This window comes from Triticum dicoccoides, chromosome 7A, assembly GCF_002162155.2.
Source record: "Triticum dicoccoides isolate Atlit2015 ecotype Zavitan chromosome 7A, WEW_v2.0, whole genome shotgun sequence".
Taxonomy (NCBI): Eukaryota; Viridiplantae; Streptophyta; class Magnoliopsida; order Poales; family Poaceae; genus Triticum; species Triticum dicoccoides.
In genome coordinates, this window is record NC_041392.1 from 539,281,118 (window position 1) to 539,301,604 (window position 20,487).

A 20,487-nucleotide genomic window follows, 5' to 3' on the forward strand; every position below is an offset into this window, starting at 1 on the left:
CAAAATCTTATGTTCACACGAAAAAAGAACATTTAGCTTCTCGGTTTCGCCACATGTGAAAGAATCAATCCGCTATTTTTCCATTTATTAATTGAGGGCATTTAAGAGTTTTGTTACGTCATCGTACGTCAGATAAGGCCCATGAGTTATTCAATCTACTTTTCCTTTCAATCCTTTCGATCAAGGGGATTTTAAGGTATGAAGTTTCTAAATATTCTAGGAGACATGAACAATTTTTTAAATCCGGAACAGTTTTTTAAATTATGTACACTTTAAAAAATATGAAAAAATTATGAAAGGGAACATCTTTTTCAATTCACAAACATTTTATGAATACCAACTTTTTTATAATACTATTAACTTTATTTGACTTTGTGAACACTTATTAAAAACGGGAACATTTTTAATTGTGCAAATTACACTAAAAAGGTATATTTTCCGAATTTGGAGCATTTAAAAAATGTGTATCTTTTATACAAAGCATTATTTTTAATTGTGCAAATTACACTAAAAAGGAATATTTTCCGAATTTGGAGCATTTTTGAAATGCGATTTTCATTTTATAAATCTCGAACAATTGTTAAAAACAACAATTGTTTTTCAAAAAATAGGAATTTTTTTGCAGGTTGCGAATATTTTTTGAAATTGCAACAAAATTTTTGAATTCTTAACATTTTCAAAAAAATCTGTTTCTTAAGTCTATTTTTTTTTGAGAATTTTTAACTTAAGAAGTAAATTCCAAAAGAAAAATAAATTTGGAAGGGAAGAAAGAAATAGGGAAAGGAGAATAAAAATAGAAGTAAAACACAGAAACAAAAAAATGGGCCAGCCACTATTGGTTGTCCTGTGCGAAACTCCGACATAAAAATGAACATTATTTTAATTTGTGAACATTTTTAAAAATGGGAACATGTGTTTCATAAGATTTTTATAAATGTGTATCTTTCATACACGAATATCATTTTTGTTGTGAAAATTCAACTAAAGCAATAATTTTTTTAAAATTGATGCATTTCTTGAGATGCCATTTACTTTTTAGACAGGTCGAACATTTTTGATTTTTTTTTTGCAAAAATGGGAATTGTTTTGCATGTTCCGAATATTTTACAAAACAACAACAAAATCGGAATTCTGAACATTTTCAAAAAAATGTTTTTTAATTCTGAACTTTTTTGAGAATTTTTTATTTACGAAATAAATGATAAAATAAAAATAAAAACGGAAGGGAAAACGAGATAGGTCAATAATAATAATAATAATATAAATAAAACACAGAAACAAAGGAAAATGGGCCAGCCCAATATTGGTTGTCCTGTGCGAAACCCGACTATTTGTCGCCTTGTGCGGGAAATAGTGTTTTGCCAGCTGCAGGGGCAGACAAATAGGTGGGCTGGTTTCGCTGGGCCAGTGCGCGCGGCCCACGTACTAAAATTCTTTTTTTGCAAACAAAGGCATAAAAATTTAGTACCACCTTGGATAGCAAAAAAATTCTTTTCGATGGTGAATGGATGAAAAAATTGGCAAAACGCACCTTACTTTATTAGTAGGTATAGATTATGCAACGATTTTTTTAATAATAATAATAATTATTATTATCTCTGGTTTGCACTATTTTTTGTGCACAGGAAAATGATCCGGGTTGGGCAGTGTCGTCAACTCGGCGTACTGACATACCACGTGACCTTGGCTGTACAGGTGGCTTCATCAGCACTTCATTACCCCATGTCGGGGACTTCGGCATCACTGTGCCAGCCTGCATTGACAGTGCTATGTCACCACTTCTGAGTGCCGAGCTCTTTGCTCCGCCACCTTGGGACCGGCTTGGGGGATGGAACCTTGTCCCGCATCAAGCTCGGACCGCATCATCAATACCGAACACATTACCCAGCTAAGTTGCCTTCATGCTCGAAGTTTTAAATTTTTTAACTTGTGTTCAGTTTGACCAAGCATTATACTTTTTTGGAAAAAAAGTTGCTTGTAAAAAATCTCCTTGTCAAAACTTTGTTTGTGACACACAAATTCAAATACCCCGTTTACTTGGGGGCTCCCTTGATGGAGCTTTTCCTTTTGCATATGATTATACTTATACGGCTTCGTTCCTTGTTCATGTATTACGCCACAATATGCACCATATTGACCTAAGAGATTTGCAAGCTGGGTTGCCTGGTTCCTGTGCTTACCCCTACATTCCCGATTGTTCGGCTAGGGAGTAAAGGGAGCACCTCTGTGATTATCACGACCATGTCATCCGAGCTCTGACCTCAGACTGGGTGAAGCCGAAAGCTAGCGCTCTTATTATTTTCAATCATGGTCGGCACACAATGGAACTCATGAGTACAAAAATCTATTGCACAAGTCTCATAGTAATAATGAGCACCGAAGAAAGGTATCGGTGGGGATACTATTTTCTTCGAAGATGCTTCTTACACTTTGTTAGTAATATAGCATAAGTTCCCTGAGCGCACTTTGTCTGTTATAGCCTTATGGCCTGATTGCCTGGTCATCGGAAACACCGTTGATACTCTCGACAGGCGGAGTACATGACACTTTTCGGCCCTTGGCCGAAGAGGGAGAAGCCGACGGTCGGTTAAGACGCGTTTAAAGTTCGGGTGAACACAAATATGATATAAGTACTTTGGTACATACAATCATTATGCATAAAATTCTTTTACCCAACTCACTTGGGGGCTCTTAAAATTTATATGAGTTGTTTCATAGTAAATGTGTTTTCTTCTTGGTTGTTGCAAAGTCTTTTTCTACCGCTCCTTTTTCGACTCGAGTCTATGGTCAATAGCCGGATAGCCTGTCTTCTCTTTGAAAGCCGCTTGAGTTTAGTTTGCTAAACTGGCCTAATGAGAAGTACTCCGCCTTCGGGATAGGAGGTTGAAGTCGTAGGCTGACCCACTTGAAGTCTTGAGATAGGATGTGTCATGTTAAAGCACGGTAGAAGCACTTTTTTCAAGTCCAATTTTCGGATTGCCACCGAACACTTGATCTAGTTCGGACATTAAACTTTTGAATAAGTTTTTTGGCTTTTCGAGCCTATGGCACTTTTAAACTATTTGTGTGTTTCCAGCATTAGTCTCGCAGTGCAACGCCGAACACCTTTAGGGACCGGCAAAAACATTCTCGAATATTGCTAGATATGCATCGGTTTCGAATTGTGTCTTTGGTCAATAGTTGGGTTGCCCGGCTCCTGTGCTTGCCTCCTACGTTCCGCTTTGTTCGGCTAGGTGTGCAAAGGGAGAACCACTGCGATTGTGCTTCCAGCTCGGATGGTCAAGCACGTTAGTGGAGAAAGCCGAAAACTGACTATCATAATAGGCGTAAACTGGTCAGCGATCCGATGACTATGTTAAATGACGGGCCGTTCATAACATTGGCCGAAATGTCTACGGCTTGACCTGGATGTCGCCGAACAATAACCGGGGGCTCATAGCTAGCTTCCCCAGTTTAAAGCTCCCATGACTAAGCGAAAGTTTTAAAGCCCGCATATCTGATTGCCTCGTTTCCGCTAACACAACAGCCTTCGGGCACCGAGACGTTGGCTAAGGGTTGGTTTGTGAAAGTGCTAGTGATCGACTAGAGGGGGGGTGAATAGGAGATTTTTATGAAAGTCTTCAAAACATGGAAGTTTCGAAGACAAACAATAGAAATAAACCTATTACCATGCAGCGGAAGGTAGACTACACTAGGCAAACCATAGTCAAGTATTCAATGAGGTGAAAGCACAATGACTAATAGCAGCTAGGCAGTAAGGATCAGGTAGGAAGATATTGTGAAGCCAATCAGAACAAGCAGTCACTCAGTGAAGACAAAAGATAATGCAATCATACAATGACTTCACAAGGACCAACAGTAAGTAAAGGGAAGGGAAGGATGAAACCAGTGACTCGTTGAAGACAATGATTTGTTGGGCCAGTTCCAACTGCTGTGACAGTTGTACGTCTGGTTAGGGCGGCTAGGTATTTAAACCTGAGGACACACAGTCCCGGACACGCAGTCCTGAACACGCAGCTCAGGACACCCAGTCCTCACCGTATTCCCCTTGAGCTAAGGTCATACAGACCTCGCCCAATCACTCTGGTAAGTCTTCAAGGTAGACTTCCAAACCTTCACAGACTTCATTCACCGGTGATCCACAATGACTCTTGGATGCTCAGAACGCGACGCCTAACCGGCTGGAGGATTCACAGTCCTCAAGTGTAATAAGTCTTTAGATCACACAGATAGGAAGACTTAAGTGATGCCTAACACTCTTTGGCTCTGGGTGGTTAGGGCTTTATCCTCGCAAGGAATTCTCTCTCAAAGGCTTCGAGGTGGGTTGCTCTCAAATGACAAAAGCCGTGCTTTAACTCTGAGCAGCCAACCGTTTATGGTTGTAGGGGGTGGGCTATATATAGCCACTAGGCAACCCAACCTAATTTGTCCGAAATGACCCTGGGTCACTAAGGAACTGACACGTGTTCCAAGGGTCAGATTTCAAACACACACGACAACTTTACTTGGGCTACAAGCAAAGCTGACTTATCCAACTCTGGACAAGATTTGCTCTCATAGTCTTCACTCGAAGACATAGGATTTTGGTTAAGCATCACTTCAGTCATTCTGACTGGTTCTCTTGGACCCCACTTAACAGTACGGTGGTTCCTATGACTCAACAAAGAAAAACACAGAACGATGAAACTGCTAAGTCTTCTCGCTCCATAGTCTTCACGCGATGTCTTCTCTTGTCATAGTCTTCAATGTGAATGTCTTCACATACCACCTTTGACTTCAATGTCTTCATACATTTTTAGGGGTCATCTCTGGTAGGAAAACCGAATCAACAAGGGATTTCTACCTGTGTTATCCTGCAATTCTCACAAACACATTAGTCCTTCAACTAGGTTTGTCGTCAATACTCCAAAACCAACTAGTGGTGGCGCTAGATGCACTTACAATCTCCCCCTTTTTGGTGATTGATGACAAACTAGTTGAAGTTTTCAACGGGGAATATAATATGTGAAATTGTAAAGGATAGAGAATTGTCTTCATAAGTTGCAAGGGCTCCCCCTGAAGATGTGCATATAAGTAATTTGCTTTTGGAATGCAAATGCACATGGCAGGTTGTACTTGTGGAGATCCTCTTCAACTTATGATGACAATTCATCATGCATGAAAAGCATGTGAAGATAATGACATGCATAATGAAAAATGGACGTCTGCAAAATGATCTAAGTGCAGAATCTATCATCGCACATGCGGAATTTATCATCGCATCACAGAATAGCAAATAAGTAGCAGACGACCATCGAGTTTATGTGTTATAACTCAAAGAACTAAATGTATCAAAACGAGAGTTGTAAACACTAGGCAAAACATAAAGCAACCGCCCATATGGACCCGCTTAAAGACTATCAAACTCATATGCTTCTCCCCCTTTTGTCAGTAAGGACCAAAAAGGTTTGAAGACATAGAGCATCTACTCGTTCCCATGAGGAGTAGGTGAAGCAGCAAGGTCGTCGGTGTTGTTCGGCGGTGCAGACGAACTCGGGGAAGTGTCGATACATGCAGAAGTAGGGAACGGTGAAGTGGCATCGTCTTCGTCCCCGATCACTCTGGCATTCACAGTTGCCGCGGAGGAAGAGAACTCAGAGTCTTCAAGAGACGGAGTTCGTCGCAGCACAGTCCTTCTTGGAGGTGTGGAGTCAAACTTGAAACATTCAGAGAAGCCATCCTCTTGAAGATCATCTTCAGAGCACGTAAGCGTCAGCCCTTTCCATGTACGCCGACAGGTTTCATGGGCAACAAAGGCATTCTTGGTGGCAAGATTGCGAATGCGGTTGACATCCACCAAGAGGCTTTGCATTTGGCGCTTCATCCAGTCATGATGCCTATCTTGTTTCTGATGAAGGGCAACCAGAAGCTCTCGGTCATTGAGAACACGAGATCGCTTCTTGGGCCATTGGGCAATAGTGCTTTCAGTGGCTTCAGTGAGGGCACGATAAGGTGCACGTGTAGTACCACCCAGAGGATAAACACGAGTGACTGCTTCAACTCCTTCAATGTTTTGAGAGAAACTTTGATGCTCAGCATTCTGAAGACTAAGAGGCTCCTTTGCAGGCTCTGGATAGATGGCTTCAACGGACATATCAACGTCAGGCAGAAAGATCCAATGATTGTGAGCAGGGGGCTGATATGAGACAGCTGAGTGTAGTTTGATCAGCCGCATTATCCATGGAGCGTAAAACTTCAAGCCAAAAAGATCAGATCCTGATGCAGCAAGTTGGCGGATGAAGAAGTCTTGTGCATTGAAGCATTTGTCATGAAGAATATAAAAGACCAAAGTCTTCATTACACCTTCCAGCTTTGCATGTGGAGAATGTCCTTTGATGGGCCAGAGAGTCCGCCTGATAATGTGATAGATAGTGCGTGGCAGATACTCAAGGTCTTCAACAAAGAACTCCTTAGGATATGCAGCATCTGGAGGCAAAGGCTTCATCATGCTAAGCATCTGACTCATGTTCGGTTCAGGCTTCTGAAAGATGCTCTCCATGGCTGCACTGTGAAGCTGACAACCAGGTTCATAAAGATCTCCAGGAGTGGGCAGACCAGTGAGCTCAATAATATCAAAGGCTTTGGCTTCGTGATGAACATTGTCGGCCATCCACTCAAGGACCCAAGTCTTCGGATCTCTGTTGTAGCCACGAATGTGAAGAGTGGCATAGAATTGGAGCAGCAACTCTTCGTTCCAGTGCTCTTGGTCGGTGACGAAAGGCAACAATCCAGACTCTTTGAAGCAATCCAGAGCTTCTTCCAAGCAAGGCAGACCAGTTATGGCTTCAGTGTCAAGACGCATATGAGGGAAAATTCGACCTTGATTGTACAGAATGCATGAGTAATAACTTCGCTGCGGATAGCTCCAGAATCGATCAGAATATATTCTTTCCCTTGAGTACGGGTTCTTGGCGCTATTGAAGAAGGTGTTATCTGCTTTGAAGTTGTTGACATTAAAGGATCCGGGTGCTGATGCAGGACCTAGAAACCTGGGAAACCTTGGCATTCGCTTTTGTACCTGAGGCCTGTGCTCAACGTGATAGTCAAACTAAGGACCAGCAGCAGGCGCAGGAACAGGAGCAGTAGCATCATTGGCTTCACTGACTTCTGGCACATTGGTTGGTGCAAGCTCCACATTTGCTTCAGCCATGACAACGTCATTGGCTTCATTTGTGTTGGTGGTGGCAGCCTCAAGATTCTCAACCTCCACTTGATGAGCTGGAGGGTCGGGCACAGACACATTCTCCTCGAGAACAGCTTCTTCTGTAATGGGGGGAGTAGGGACATGTTCTTCTTCTCGTGTGTCATCGGCTGATGCAGCCGGAATGTCTTCAGCAGCTTTAGCCTCAGACTCGGAGACATTCACAGTAGGAGTGGCATCTGGAAACACTTGACGTGCAACAGATTTGTGGGGCACTTCTCCTTCTGGAACGCTCAAAAGAGGGACTTGAGACCTTGGTCCTTTGCGAAGCCTGCGTAACGCTGGCGACGCCTCTGGAGACGGAGTTGGCTGGGCCTCAAAGTCTTCTTCTTCTTCTTGCCGGGGTGGTGTGACTTGTTGTTGTGGGTGATCAGCCCATGATGCATCCTGAGCAATTGGCGTCAGAGGACGACCAATGCTGATGAGTTCGCTGTGCGTAAGCACAGGCGATGATACCAAGTTGTGCTCGATCTGAGGAAGAACTACATCATCTTCAACATTGTCAAGGTGACCAATGTCTTCAACAGCGGTGGGATCAGCTGCTGGAATGTCTTCAGCTTCATGAGCCTCTGTGGAAGCAGGCTCATGGACAATCAGTTGGCGCTCTTGATGTTCAGCTGCAGGGCGAACCATGGAGATAGGTTCAACAACTAAGGGCTCTGTGGGAGCAGCCCGATCCTTCTTGGTCTTACGCTTCTTCTTGGAGGGAGCAGCATCAGAGGCTTCAGGATGTTTCCTCTTTCTCGCTTCAGCCTCAGCAATCCTCATCTTCTTCAGTTCTGAAGCGGTTGACCTGACTTTTGGCTTCGAGCCAGTCATGCTGGCTGGGAAGACAATCGGATGTGCTTCCTGCCTTGGTGCTTCGGGTTCGGCCACAGTTGCCTTCTTCTTCTTCTTTGCAGCCATCCTGTGATCGATGCCAGGATGACCAAGGGCCTTGCCCTTCTTAGCCTCATTGTAGGCTTGCACACACTTGTCAGCCAGGCTCTTCATGCGCTCATGAGAACCGTGAGCTTCTTCACGCTTCTTGAGAAAGGCTTCTTTGAGCTCGTGCATCATGATCTTGAAATTTTTGACCTCTTGCACACTGAGCTTGGCCATGTGCTTCTTGAACTGAGCTTTCTCAAAGTCGATCTTTTGCTTCAGTTCAACGATGCGCTGAGCTAGAGCTAGCTCTGAAGCAATGGCGCCATGGAAGGCGACACTGAGGCCAATTAGAAGTTGCAGATCTTCAAAGCTGAGGTTGGGCATGTCAAACCACTCATCAATGAAGCTGTGGATGATTGCTACGTCAAAGAGAGGCAAATCATTGAAGATTTTGCTTCTTCTTTGCTCTTGATCAGTTGCTCAAGAGCGTCATCTGCAAGATCTTCATTGCTGGACAGATCAATGGCGTCGTTGGGCAGAATAGCAGCAGTAGTCAGTTCTTGGCTGGTGTGTTGCAAAGGCATCTTGACTCTCGAGGGCTGGGAGATGTGTGACAAATCTTCAGACTGCACACTGTCTTCAGGAGGTGCAGTAGCCAGTGGCTTCGCCCGTGAGATTTTTGGTGCTGAGGCAGGAATTGAAGCTTTAGGCTTCTTCAATTTCTGTGGCTTTGGCGGTGCAGGCGCTTCATCAGATTCAGCGTCATCTGCAGGCTCATCCACGGCTGTCCCTTGAACCATGATATGAGTGATGAGACCTTCCATGTTGTAGAAGGGCCCAACAAGATTGGGTTCAGCTTCGCGGGTGCCATCGGCACGAGGAGCAGAAGGGCCAGGGTTGAAGTCTAATCCCAATGACTTCTTGTTTTGCTTAGACGAATTCTTGGCAAATTAGAAGTTGCGTTTGAACAGATTGTCATCACGACACCATAGCAATGACGATGGTGAGCATCCGCAGGCTGTGGTCCACGGACCATGCAGGGATAGAAGCCTTATTCAATGGCTTCATCTCTGGACCTGGGTTGAAGATTTCTGTATAGGATGTCTCCCCAAGGTCGCTTGATGGCATTTTTCTCAGCATATTCCTGGGTCACAAACCGATACTTGAACCATTGTTCTGCCCAATATCTTCAAATCCATTGGATTCGGGTCTTGCGCTGATTGTAATCCTCTTCAGGATCTGTCTTGTAAAGCTCTGAGAGGTCATCAGGAAAATCTCTTGGCGTTCCCCCACGACGCTGTCTACCACCCTTCCTTACTGATTTCTCCGCAGCCATGAACTTCAAACTGAATGGATTCAACAGGTTCAAAGGTTTCAAAGGCTTCCGCTTGCTGGACAAACAGGAACTGGCTTCGGGAGAATTTATATGATCCTGTAAGAATTCTGCAAATGAATGCAGACTATGAGAACCAAGGGATTCTCCCACAGACATGTACCTATGACAGCATTAAGGTGCGAGGGAAGGGTAAGAGGTCATATGCATTCTCATAAGATTTTGAAGATAAATCAGTTTAGAAGACATTGACCTCATCATGCGAAGACATTCACTCATAGATAAGGAGTTGGTTCCAGATTTGTATGAATCCACGGATCAGTACAAGTGAGGAATCTAACTACTTTGTGAAGCATAAGTGAACATACTAGGCATATTATGAGATGCAGTATGAAATAGATCCAACTTGTGTGAATAGAAATTGCTTGTGGTAGAAAGTGATGAATCTATAGGATCAAAGGGCCCGTAGAACGGAAGTTTTATTTACCACACGAAGAACTGCTAGACGGAGTGGAAGAGGAGGCCGAGCAGTTCGATCATCCGTGCCCTCACTTGGCGAGGGAGGACACCTACGGCGATGGCGGAGAAGACGATGTCCGCGGCCGGCGTGAAGACAACATTGGAGAGGTTGCGGCAGCTAAGCGCTTCATCGCCGGCGTCGTCGAGGGCTAGCGGTGGCGCTAGGGTTCGTGCGAGAGTGGAAGAAAGGATAATGACTGTGGTGAGGCGTGTATTTATAGGGACAGGGACGGCACAGTGTTATTGAAGGAAATATGCTCTAGAGGCAATAATAAAGTTATTATTTATTTCCTTATATCATGATAAATGTTTATTATTCATGCTAGAATTGTATTAACCGGAAACATAATACATGTGTGAATACATAGACAAAGAGAGTGTCACTAGTATGCCTCTACTTGACTAGCTCGTTAATTGAAGATGGTTATGTTTCCTAACCATAAACAAAAGAGTTGTTATTTGATTAACGGGATCACATCATTAGGAGAATGATGTGATTGACATGACCCATTCCATTAGCTTAGCACCCGATCGTTTAGTATGTTGCTATTGCTTTCTTCATGACTTATACATGTTCCTATGACTATGAGATTATGCAACTCCCGTTTGCCGGAGGAACACTTTGTGTGCTACCAAACGTCACAATGTAACTGGGTGATTATAAAGGAGCTCTACAGGTGTCTCCAAAGGTACATGTTGGGTTGGCGTATTTCGAGATTAGGATTTGTCACTCCGATTGTCGGAGAGGTATCTCTGGGCCCTCTCGGTAATGCACATCACATAAGCCTTGCAAGCATTGCAACTAATGAGTTAGTTGTGAGATGATGTATTATGGAACGACTAAAGAGACTTGCCGGTAACGAGATTGAACTAGGTATTAAGATACCGACGATCGAATCTCGGGCAAGTAACATACCGATGACAAAGGGAACAACGTATGTTGTTATGCGGTCTGACCGATAAAGATCTTCGTAGAATATGTGGGAGCCAATATGAGCATCCAGGTTCCGCTATTGGTTATTGACTGGAGACGTGTCTCGGTCATGTCTACATTGTTCTCGAACCCGTAGGGTCTGCACGCTTAAGGTTTCAATGACAGTTATATTATGAGTTTATGAGTTTTGATGTACTGAAGGAGTTCGGAGTCCCGGATGAGATCGGGGACATGACGAGGAGTCTCGAAATGGTCGAGACATAAAGATTGATATATTGGACGGCCATATTCGGACACCGGAAGTGTTCCGGCTGATTTCGGAGAAAAGCGGAGAGCCGGAGGGTTACCGGAACCCCCCAGGAGAAGTAATGGGCCATATGGGCCTTAGTGGAGAGAGAGAGGGGCAGCCAAAGGTGGGCCGCGCGCCTCCTCCCCCTGGTCCGAATTGGACTAGGAGAGGGGGTGCGGTGCCCCCCTTTCCTTTTCCCTCCCCACTAGGACTCCTCCTTGGCGCGCCATAGAGGCCGGCCGGCCTCCTCCCCTTGATCCTTTATATACGGGGGCAGGGGGCACCCCTTGACACACAAGTTGATCCACGTGATCATATTCTTATCCGTGTGGGGTGCCCCCTTCCACCATAGTCCTTGATAATATTGCAGCGGTGCTTAGGCGAAGCCCTGCGACAGTAGAATAACAAGATCGTCACCACGCCGTCGTGATGACGGAACTCTTCCCCGACACTTTGCTGGATCAGAGTCTGGGGATCGTCATCGAGCTGAACGTGTGCTAGAACTCGGAGGTGCCGTAGTTTCGGTGCTTGATCGGTCGGGCCGTGGAGACGTACGACTACATCAACTAAGTTAACGCTTCCATTGTCGATCTACAAGGGTACGTAGATCACACTCTCCCCCTCTCGTTGCTATGCATCACCATGATCTTGCGTGTGCGTAGGAATTTTTTAGAAATTACTACGAAACCCAACAGTGGCATCCGAGCCTAGGTTTTATGTGTTGATGTTATATGCACGAGTAGAACACAAGTGAGTTGTGGGCGATATAAGTCATACTGCTTACCAGCATGTCATACTTTGGTTCGGCGGTATTGTTGGACGAAGCGGCCCGGACCGACATTACGCGTACGCTTACGCGAGACCGGTTCTCCCGACGTGCTTTGCACAAAGGTGGCTAGCGGGTGACAGTTTCTCCAACTTTAGTTGAACCGAGTGTGGCTACACCCGGTCCTTGCGAAGGTTAAAACAGCACCAACTTGACAAACTATCGTTGTGGTTTTGATGCGTAGGTAAGATTGGTTCTTGCTTAAGCCCGTAGCAGCCACGTAAAACTTGCAACAACAAAGTAGAGGACGTCTAACTTGTTTTTGCAGGGCATGTTGTGATGTGATATGGTCAAGACATGATGCTAAATTTTATTGTATGAGATGATCATGTTTTGTAACCGAGTTATCGGCAACTGGCAGGAGCCATATGGTTGTCGCTTTATTGTATGCAATGCAATCACGCTGTAATGCTTTACTTTATCACTAAGCGGTAGCGATAATCGTGGAAGCATAAGATTGGCGAGACAACAACGATGCTACGATGGAGATCAAGGTGTCGCGCCGGTGACGATGATGATCACGACGGTGCTTTGAAGATGGAGATCACAAGCACAAGATGATGATGTCCATATCATATCACTTATATTGATTGCATGTGATGTTTATCTTTTATGCATCTTATCTTGCTTTGATTGACGGTAGCATTATAAGATGATCTCTCACTAATTATCAAGAAGTGTTCTCCCTGAGTATGCACCGTTGCGAAAGTTCTTCGTGCTGAGACACCACGTGATGGTCGGGTGTGATAGGCTCTACGTTCAAATACAACGGGTGCAAAACAGTTGCACACGCGGAATACCCAGGTTATACTTGACAAGCCAAGCATATACAGATATGGCCTCAGAACACGGAGACCGAAAGGTCAAGCGTGAATCATATAGTAGATATGATCAACATAGTGATGTTCACCAATGAAACTACTCCATCTCACGTGATGATCGGACATGGTTTAGTTGATTTGGATCACGTGATCACTTAGAGGATTAGAGGGATGTCTATCTAAGTGGGAGTTCTTAAGTAATATGATTAATTGAACTTAAATTTATCATGAACTTAGTCCTGGTAGTTTTTTGCAAATCCTGTTGTAGATCAATAGCTCGCGTTGTTGCTTCCCTGTGTTTATTTTGATATGTTCCTATAGAAAATTGTGTTGAAAGATGTTAGTAGCAATGATACGGATTGGATACGTGATCTGAGGTTTATCCTCATTGTTGCACAGAAGAATTATGTCCTTGATGCACCGCTAGGTGACAGACCTATTGTAGGAGCAGATTCAGATGTTATGAACATTTGGCTAGCTCAATATGATGACTACTTAATAGTTTAGTGCACCATGCTTAACGGCTTAGAATCGGGACTTCAAAAGACGTTTTGAACGTCATGGACCATATGAGATGTTCCGGGAGTTGAAGTTAATATTTCAAGCAAATACCCGAGTTGAGAGATATGAAGTCTCCAACAAGTTCTATAGCCAAAAGATGGAGGAGAATCGCTCAACTAGTGAGCATGTGCTCAGATTGTCTGGGTACTACAATCGCTTGAATCAAGTGGGAGTTAATCTTCTAGATAAGATAGTGATTGACAGAATTCTCTAGTCACCATCACCAAGTTAGTAGAAATTCGTGATGAACTATAGTATGCAAGGGATGACGAAAACGACTCCCGAGCTTTTCATGATGATGAAATCGTTGAAGGTAGAAATCAAGAAAGAGCATCAAGTGTTGATGGTAGACAAGACCACTAGTTTCAATAAAAGGGCAAAGGGAAGAAGGGGAACTTCAAGAAGAACAGCAAGCAAGTTGCTGCTCAAGTGAAGAAGCCCAAGTCTGGTCCTAAGCCTGAGACTATGTGCTTCTACTGCAAAGGGACTGGTCACTGGAAGCGGAACTGCCCCAAGTATTTGGCGGATAAGAAGGATGGCAAAGTGAACAAAGGTATATTTGATATACAGATTATTAATGTGTATTTTACTAGTGTTCGTAGCAACCCCTCGGTATTTGATACTGGTTCAGTTGCTAAGAGTAGTAACTCGAAATGGGAGTTGCAGAATGAACAGAAACTAGTTAAGGGTGAAGTGACGATGTGTGTTGGAAGTAGTTCCAAGATTGATATGATCATCATCGCACACTCCCTATACTTTCGGGATTAGTGTTGAACCTAAATAAGTGTTATTTGGTGTTTGCGTTGAGCATGAATATGATTTGATCATGTTTATTGCAATACCGTTATTCATTTAAGTTAGAGAATAATTGTTGTTCTGTTTACATGAATAAAACCTTATATGGTTACACACCCAATGAAAATGGTTCATTGGATCTCGATCATAGTGATACACATATTCATAATATTGAAACCAAAAGATGCAAAGTTAATAATGATAGTGCAACTTATTTGTGGCACTGCCGTTTAGGTCATATTGGTGTAAAGCGCATGAAGAAACTCCATGCTGATGGGATTTTGGAATCACTTGATTATGAATCACTTGATGCTTGCGAACCATGCCTTATGGGCAAGATGACTAAGACTCCATTCTCTGGAACAATGGAGCAAGCAACTGACTTATTGGAAATAATACATACTAATGTATGTGATCCGATGAGTGTTGAGGCTCACGGCGGGTATCGTTATTTTTTGACCTTCACAGATGATTTGAGCAGATATGGGTATATCTACTTGATGAAACACAAGTCTGAAACATTTGAAAAGTTCAAAGAATTTCAGAGTGAAGTGGAGAATCATTGTAACAAAAATAAAAAGTTTCTACGATATGATCGCAGAAGTAAAATATTTGAGTTAGGAGTTTGGCCTTCAGTTAAAAACAATGTGAAATAGTTTCACTACTCACGCCACTTGGAACACCACAGCATAATGGTGTGTCCGAACGTCATAACCGTACTTTATTAGATATGGTGCGAACTATGATGTCTCTTACCAATCTACCACTATCGTTTTGGGATTATGCATTAGAGACAGCTGCATTCACGTTAAATAGGGCACCATCTAAATCCATTGAAACGACACCGTATGAACTATGGTTTGGCAAGAAACCTAAGCTGTCGTTTCTTAAAGTTTGAGGTTGCAATGCTTATGTGAAAAAGTTTCAACCTGATAAGCTCAAACCCAAATCGGAGAAGTGCGTCTTCATAGGATACCCAAAATGAAAATGTTGGGTACACCTTCTATCACAGATCCGAAGGCAAGATATTCGTTGCTTTGAATGGATCCTTTCTAGAGAAGGAATTTCTCTCGAAATAAGTGAGTGGGAGGAAAGTGGAACTTGATGAGGTAACTGTACCTGCCCCCTTATTGGAAAGTAGTTCATCACAGAAATCCGTTCTTGTGACTACTACACCAATTAGTAAGGAAGCTAATGATGATGATCATGTAACTTCAGATCAAGTCACTACCGAATCCCATAGGTAAACCAGAGTGAGATCCGCACCAGAGTGGTATGGTAATCCTGTTCTGGAAGTCATGTTACTAGACCATGACGAACTTGTGAACTATGAGGAAGCGATGATGAGCCTAGATTCCGCGAAATGGTTTGAGGCCATGAAATCTGAGATATGATCCATGTATGAGAACAAAGTATGGACTTTGATGGATTTGCCCGATGATCGGCAAGCCATAGAAAATAAATGGATCTTCAAGAGGAAGACGGACGTAGATAGTAGTGTTACTATCTACAAAGCTAGACTTGTCGAAAAAGGTTTTTGACAAAGTTCAAGGTGTTGACTACGATGAAATTTTCTCACTCGTAGCGATGCTTAAGTCTGTCCAAATCATGTTAGCATTTGCCGCATTTTTATGAAATCTGGCAAATGGATAAACAAAACTACATTCCTTAATGGATTTAAAGAAGAGTTGTATATGATCCAACCAGAAGGTTTTGTCAATCCTAAAGGTGCTAAACAAAATATGCAAGCTCCAGCGATCCATCTATGGACTGGTGCAAGCATCTCGGAGTTGGAATATACGCTTTGATAAATTGATCAAAGCATATAGTTTTATACAGACTTGCGGTGAAGCCTGTATTTACAAGAAAGTGAGTGGGAGCACTACAGCATTTCTAATAAGTATATGTGTATGACATATTATTGATCGGAAATAATGTAGAATTATTCTGCAAAGCATAAAGGAGTGTTTGAAAGGATTTTTTTCAAGAAAGGCCTCGGTGAAGCTGCTTACATATTGAGCATCAAGATCTATAGAGATAGATCAAGACGCTTGATAAGTTTTTTCAATGAGTACATACCTTGACAAGATTTTGAAGTAGTTCAAAATGGAACCGTCAAAGAAAAGAGTTCTTGGCTGTGTTACAAGGTATGAAATTGAGTAAGACTCAAAGCCCGACCACGGCAGAAGATAGAAAGAGAATGAAAGTCATTCCCTATGCCTCAGCCATAGGTTCTATAAAGTATGCCATGATGTGTACCAGATCTATTATATACCCTACACTGTATTAAGCAAGGGAGTACAATAGTGATCTAAGAGTAGATCACTAGACATTGGTCAAAATTATCCTTAGTGGAATAAGGAAATATTTCTCGATTATGGAGGTGACAAAAGGTTCGTCGTAAAAAGTTACGTCGATGCAAGTTTTGACACAGATCTGGATGACTCTGAGTCTCGATCTAAATACATATTGAAAGTGGGAGCAATTAGCTAGAGTAGCTCCGTGCAGAGCATTGTACACATAGAATTCGCAAAATACTAACGGATCGGTATGTGACAGACCCATTGACTAAAATTATCTCACAAGCAAAACATGATCACACCTTAGTACTCTTTGGGTGTTAATCACATAAATGATGTGAACTAGATTATTGACTCTAGTAAACCCTTTGGGTATAGGTCACATGACGATGTGAACTATGGGTGTTAATCACATGGTGATGTGAACTCTTAGTGTTGAATCACATGGCGATGTGAACTAGATTAATGACTCTAGTGCAAGTGGGAGACTGAAGGAAATATGCCCTAGAGGCAATAATAAAGTTATTATTTATTTCCTTATATCATGATAAATGTTTATTATTCATGCTAGAATTGTATTAACCGGAAACGTAATACATGTGTGAATACATAGACAAAGAGAGTGTCACTAGTATGCCTCTACTTGACTAGCTCGTTAATCAAAGATGGTTATGTTTCCTAACCATAAACAAAAGAGTTGTTATTTGATTAACGGGATCACATCATTAGGAGAATGATGTGATTGACATGACCCATTCCATTAGCTTAGCACCCGATCGTTTAGTATGTTGCTATTGCTTTCTTCATGACTTATACATGTTCCTATGACTATGAGATTATGCAACTCCCGTTTGCCGGAGGAACACTTTGTGTCCTACCAAACGTCACAACGTAACTGGGTGATTATAAAGGAGCTCTACAGGTGTCTCCAAAGGTACATGTTGGGTTGGCGTATTTCAAGATTAGGATTTGTCACTCCGATTGTCGGAGAGGTATCTCTGGGCCCTCTCGGTAATGCACATCACATAAGCCTTGCAAGCATTGCAACTAATGAGTTAGTTGTGAGATGATGTATTACGGAACGAGTAAAGAGACTTGCCGGTAACGAGATTGAACTAGGTATTAAGATACCAACGATCGAATCTCGGGCAAGTAACATACCGATGACAAAGGGAACAACGTATGTTGTTATGCGGTCTGACCGATAAAGATCTTCGTAGAATATGTGGGAGCCAATATGAGCATCCAGGTTCCACTATTGGTTATTGACTGGACACGTGTCTCGGTCATGTCTACATTGTTCTCGAACCCGTAGGGTCCGCACGCTTAAGGTTTCAATGACAGTTATATTATGAGTTTATGAGTTTTGATGTACCGAAGGAGTTCGGAGTCCCGGATGAGATCGGGGACATGACGAGGAGTCTTGAAATGGTCGAGACATAAAGATTGATATATTGGACGGCCATATTCGGACACCGGAAGTGTTCCGGGTGATTTCGAAGAAAAGCGGAGAGCCGGAGGGTTACCGGAACCCCCCCGGGAGAAGTAATGGGCCATATGGGCCTTAGTGGAGAGAGAGAGGGGCAGCCAAAGGTGGGCCGCGCGCCTCCTCCCCCCTGGTCCGAATTGGACTAGGAGAGGGGGGGCGGCGCCCCCCTTTCCTTCTCCCTCCCCACTTCTTTCCCCCTCCTAGTAGGAGTCCTACTCCTACTAGGAGGAGGACTCCTCCTTGGCGCGCCATAGAGGCCAGCCGGCCTCCTCCCCTTGATCCTTTATATACGGGGGCAGGGGGCACCCCTTTACACACAAGTTGATCCACGTGATCATATTCTTAGCCGTGTGCGGTGCCCCCTTCCACCATAGTCCTCGATAATATTGCAGCGGTGCTTAGGCGAAGCCCTGCGACAGTAGAACATCAAGATCGTCACCACGCCGTCGTGCTGACGGAACTCTTCCCCAACACTTTGCTGGATCGGAGTACGGGGATCGTCATCGAGCTGAACGTGTGCTAGAACTCGGAGGTGCCGTAGTTTCGGTGCTTGATCGGTCGGGCCGTGGAGACGTACGACTACATCAACTAAGTTAACGCTTCCGTTGTCGATCTACAAGGGTTCGTAGATCACACTCTCCCCCTCTCGTTGCTATGCATCACCATGATCTTGCGTGTGCGTAGGTATTTTTTTGAAATTACTATGAAACCCAACAGTTAGTACACAGGTGCCCCTGGCGATTCACATCTGAAGGACACGTGGCCATCATGCAACATATCGGAGGTTGTTCCATGTTCCCACGCACGCCTGGATTGTCGGGTGGTCGTTCCCACTTCTCCGGGTTATAGGTGAAGGAATTAGCATTGAAAGCAGACTTAATGTTTGTCTCTATATCTTCTGCTGACAAGGACGCAGAGAAGACATTCGACAGTTTCAAGAGAATGCATATGATTTGGAGAGATAGAGTTTGAGATAGAAAGCATAGAGAGGTTAGGGTCCGATCACATTCACTTAGTTCAAAAGATTCAACAAGAAGACATAGCTATAAGTGAATGTTGTACAGGACAGAACACTAGTATATATATAATCAACATAGTGAAGATAATCATGAAGACAGGTTGAGATTGAAGCCAAACCAAATGTGAAGACATAGCAAATGCAACGCATGGGTGAAACACTTCAAACAGAAGAATTTGGTGGTGGCGTTACCCACCATATAGGAAGTATTTGACCCAGACACGACGCACAATTATCGTGGTGCTCCGAAGTCAAATTCCACATTAATGTATTCACACTTAGAATGTATGTCTTCATTGATTGAAGATATACTTTACTTCGTGTGTTGCACATCTAAGTCATCAATATGCATAAGTGTTAGGATGTGTGCCTGATCACAGGACATTTGAGGATTCCAAGATATTTAACTCACACCGTAACTTGCAAAATCTCTTCTCATCCAAGGGCTTGGTGAAGATATCTGCCAATTGATCTTCAGTGTTAACGTGTATGATATCAATATCTTCCTTCACAACATGATCTCTGAGAAAGTGATGACGAATTTCAATGTGCTTTGTCTTCGAGTGCTTTACTGGGTTGTTGGCAATCTTGATGGCGCTTTCGTTGTCGCAGTAGAGTGGCACTTGCTTTAGATGAATGCCATAGTCTTTGAGTGTTTGCTTCATCCACAGAAGCTGAGCGCAGCAAGATCCAGCAGCAATGTATTCAGATTCAGCAGTGGAGAGAGATACACAGTTCTGCTTCTTTGAAGACCAACATACAAGTGATCATCCCAGAAAATGACATGTGCCTGATGTAGACTTGTGATCCACCTTGTCACCAGCATAATCAGCATCCAAGAATCCAACCAGATCACACTCTGAGCCCTTTGGATACCATAATCCTAGTGTTGGGGTGTAAGCCAAATATCGAAGAATTCACTTCACAGCTAAGTGATGCGATTCCTTTGGTGCCGCTTGGAATCGAGCACACATGCAAGCACTAAGCATAATATCTGGCCTAGATGCACATAGATAAAGCAAAGAACCAATCATGGAGCGGTATACCTTTTGATCGAACTCTTTACCATTGTCGTCGGAACCCAGATGATGTTTGGCTGGCATTGGCGTCGTGAAGCCTTTGCAGTCTTGCATACCAAATTTCTTCAGGCAATCTTTGAGGTACTTCTCTTGAGATATGAAGATGCCGTTGCGTTGCTGACGTATTTGAAGACCAAGGAAGAACTTCAGCTCACCCATCATGGACATATGATATTGCTCTTGCATCATATATCCAAACTCTTCACTGTATTTCTGATTGGTGCAGCCGAAGATAATGTCATCCACATATATTTGGCACACAAACAGTTCACCATCATATGTCTTCATGAAGAAAGTGGGGTCAAGGGAACCAGATTTGAAGCCTTTGCTCTTCAAGAAGTCTTTGAGTGTGTCATACCAAGCCCGAGGGGCTTGTTTGAGGCCATACAGTGCCTTGTTGAGCTTGTACACCATGT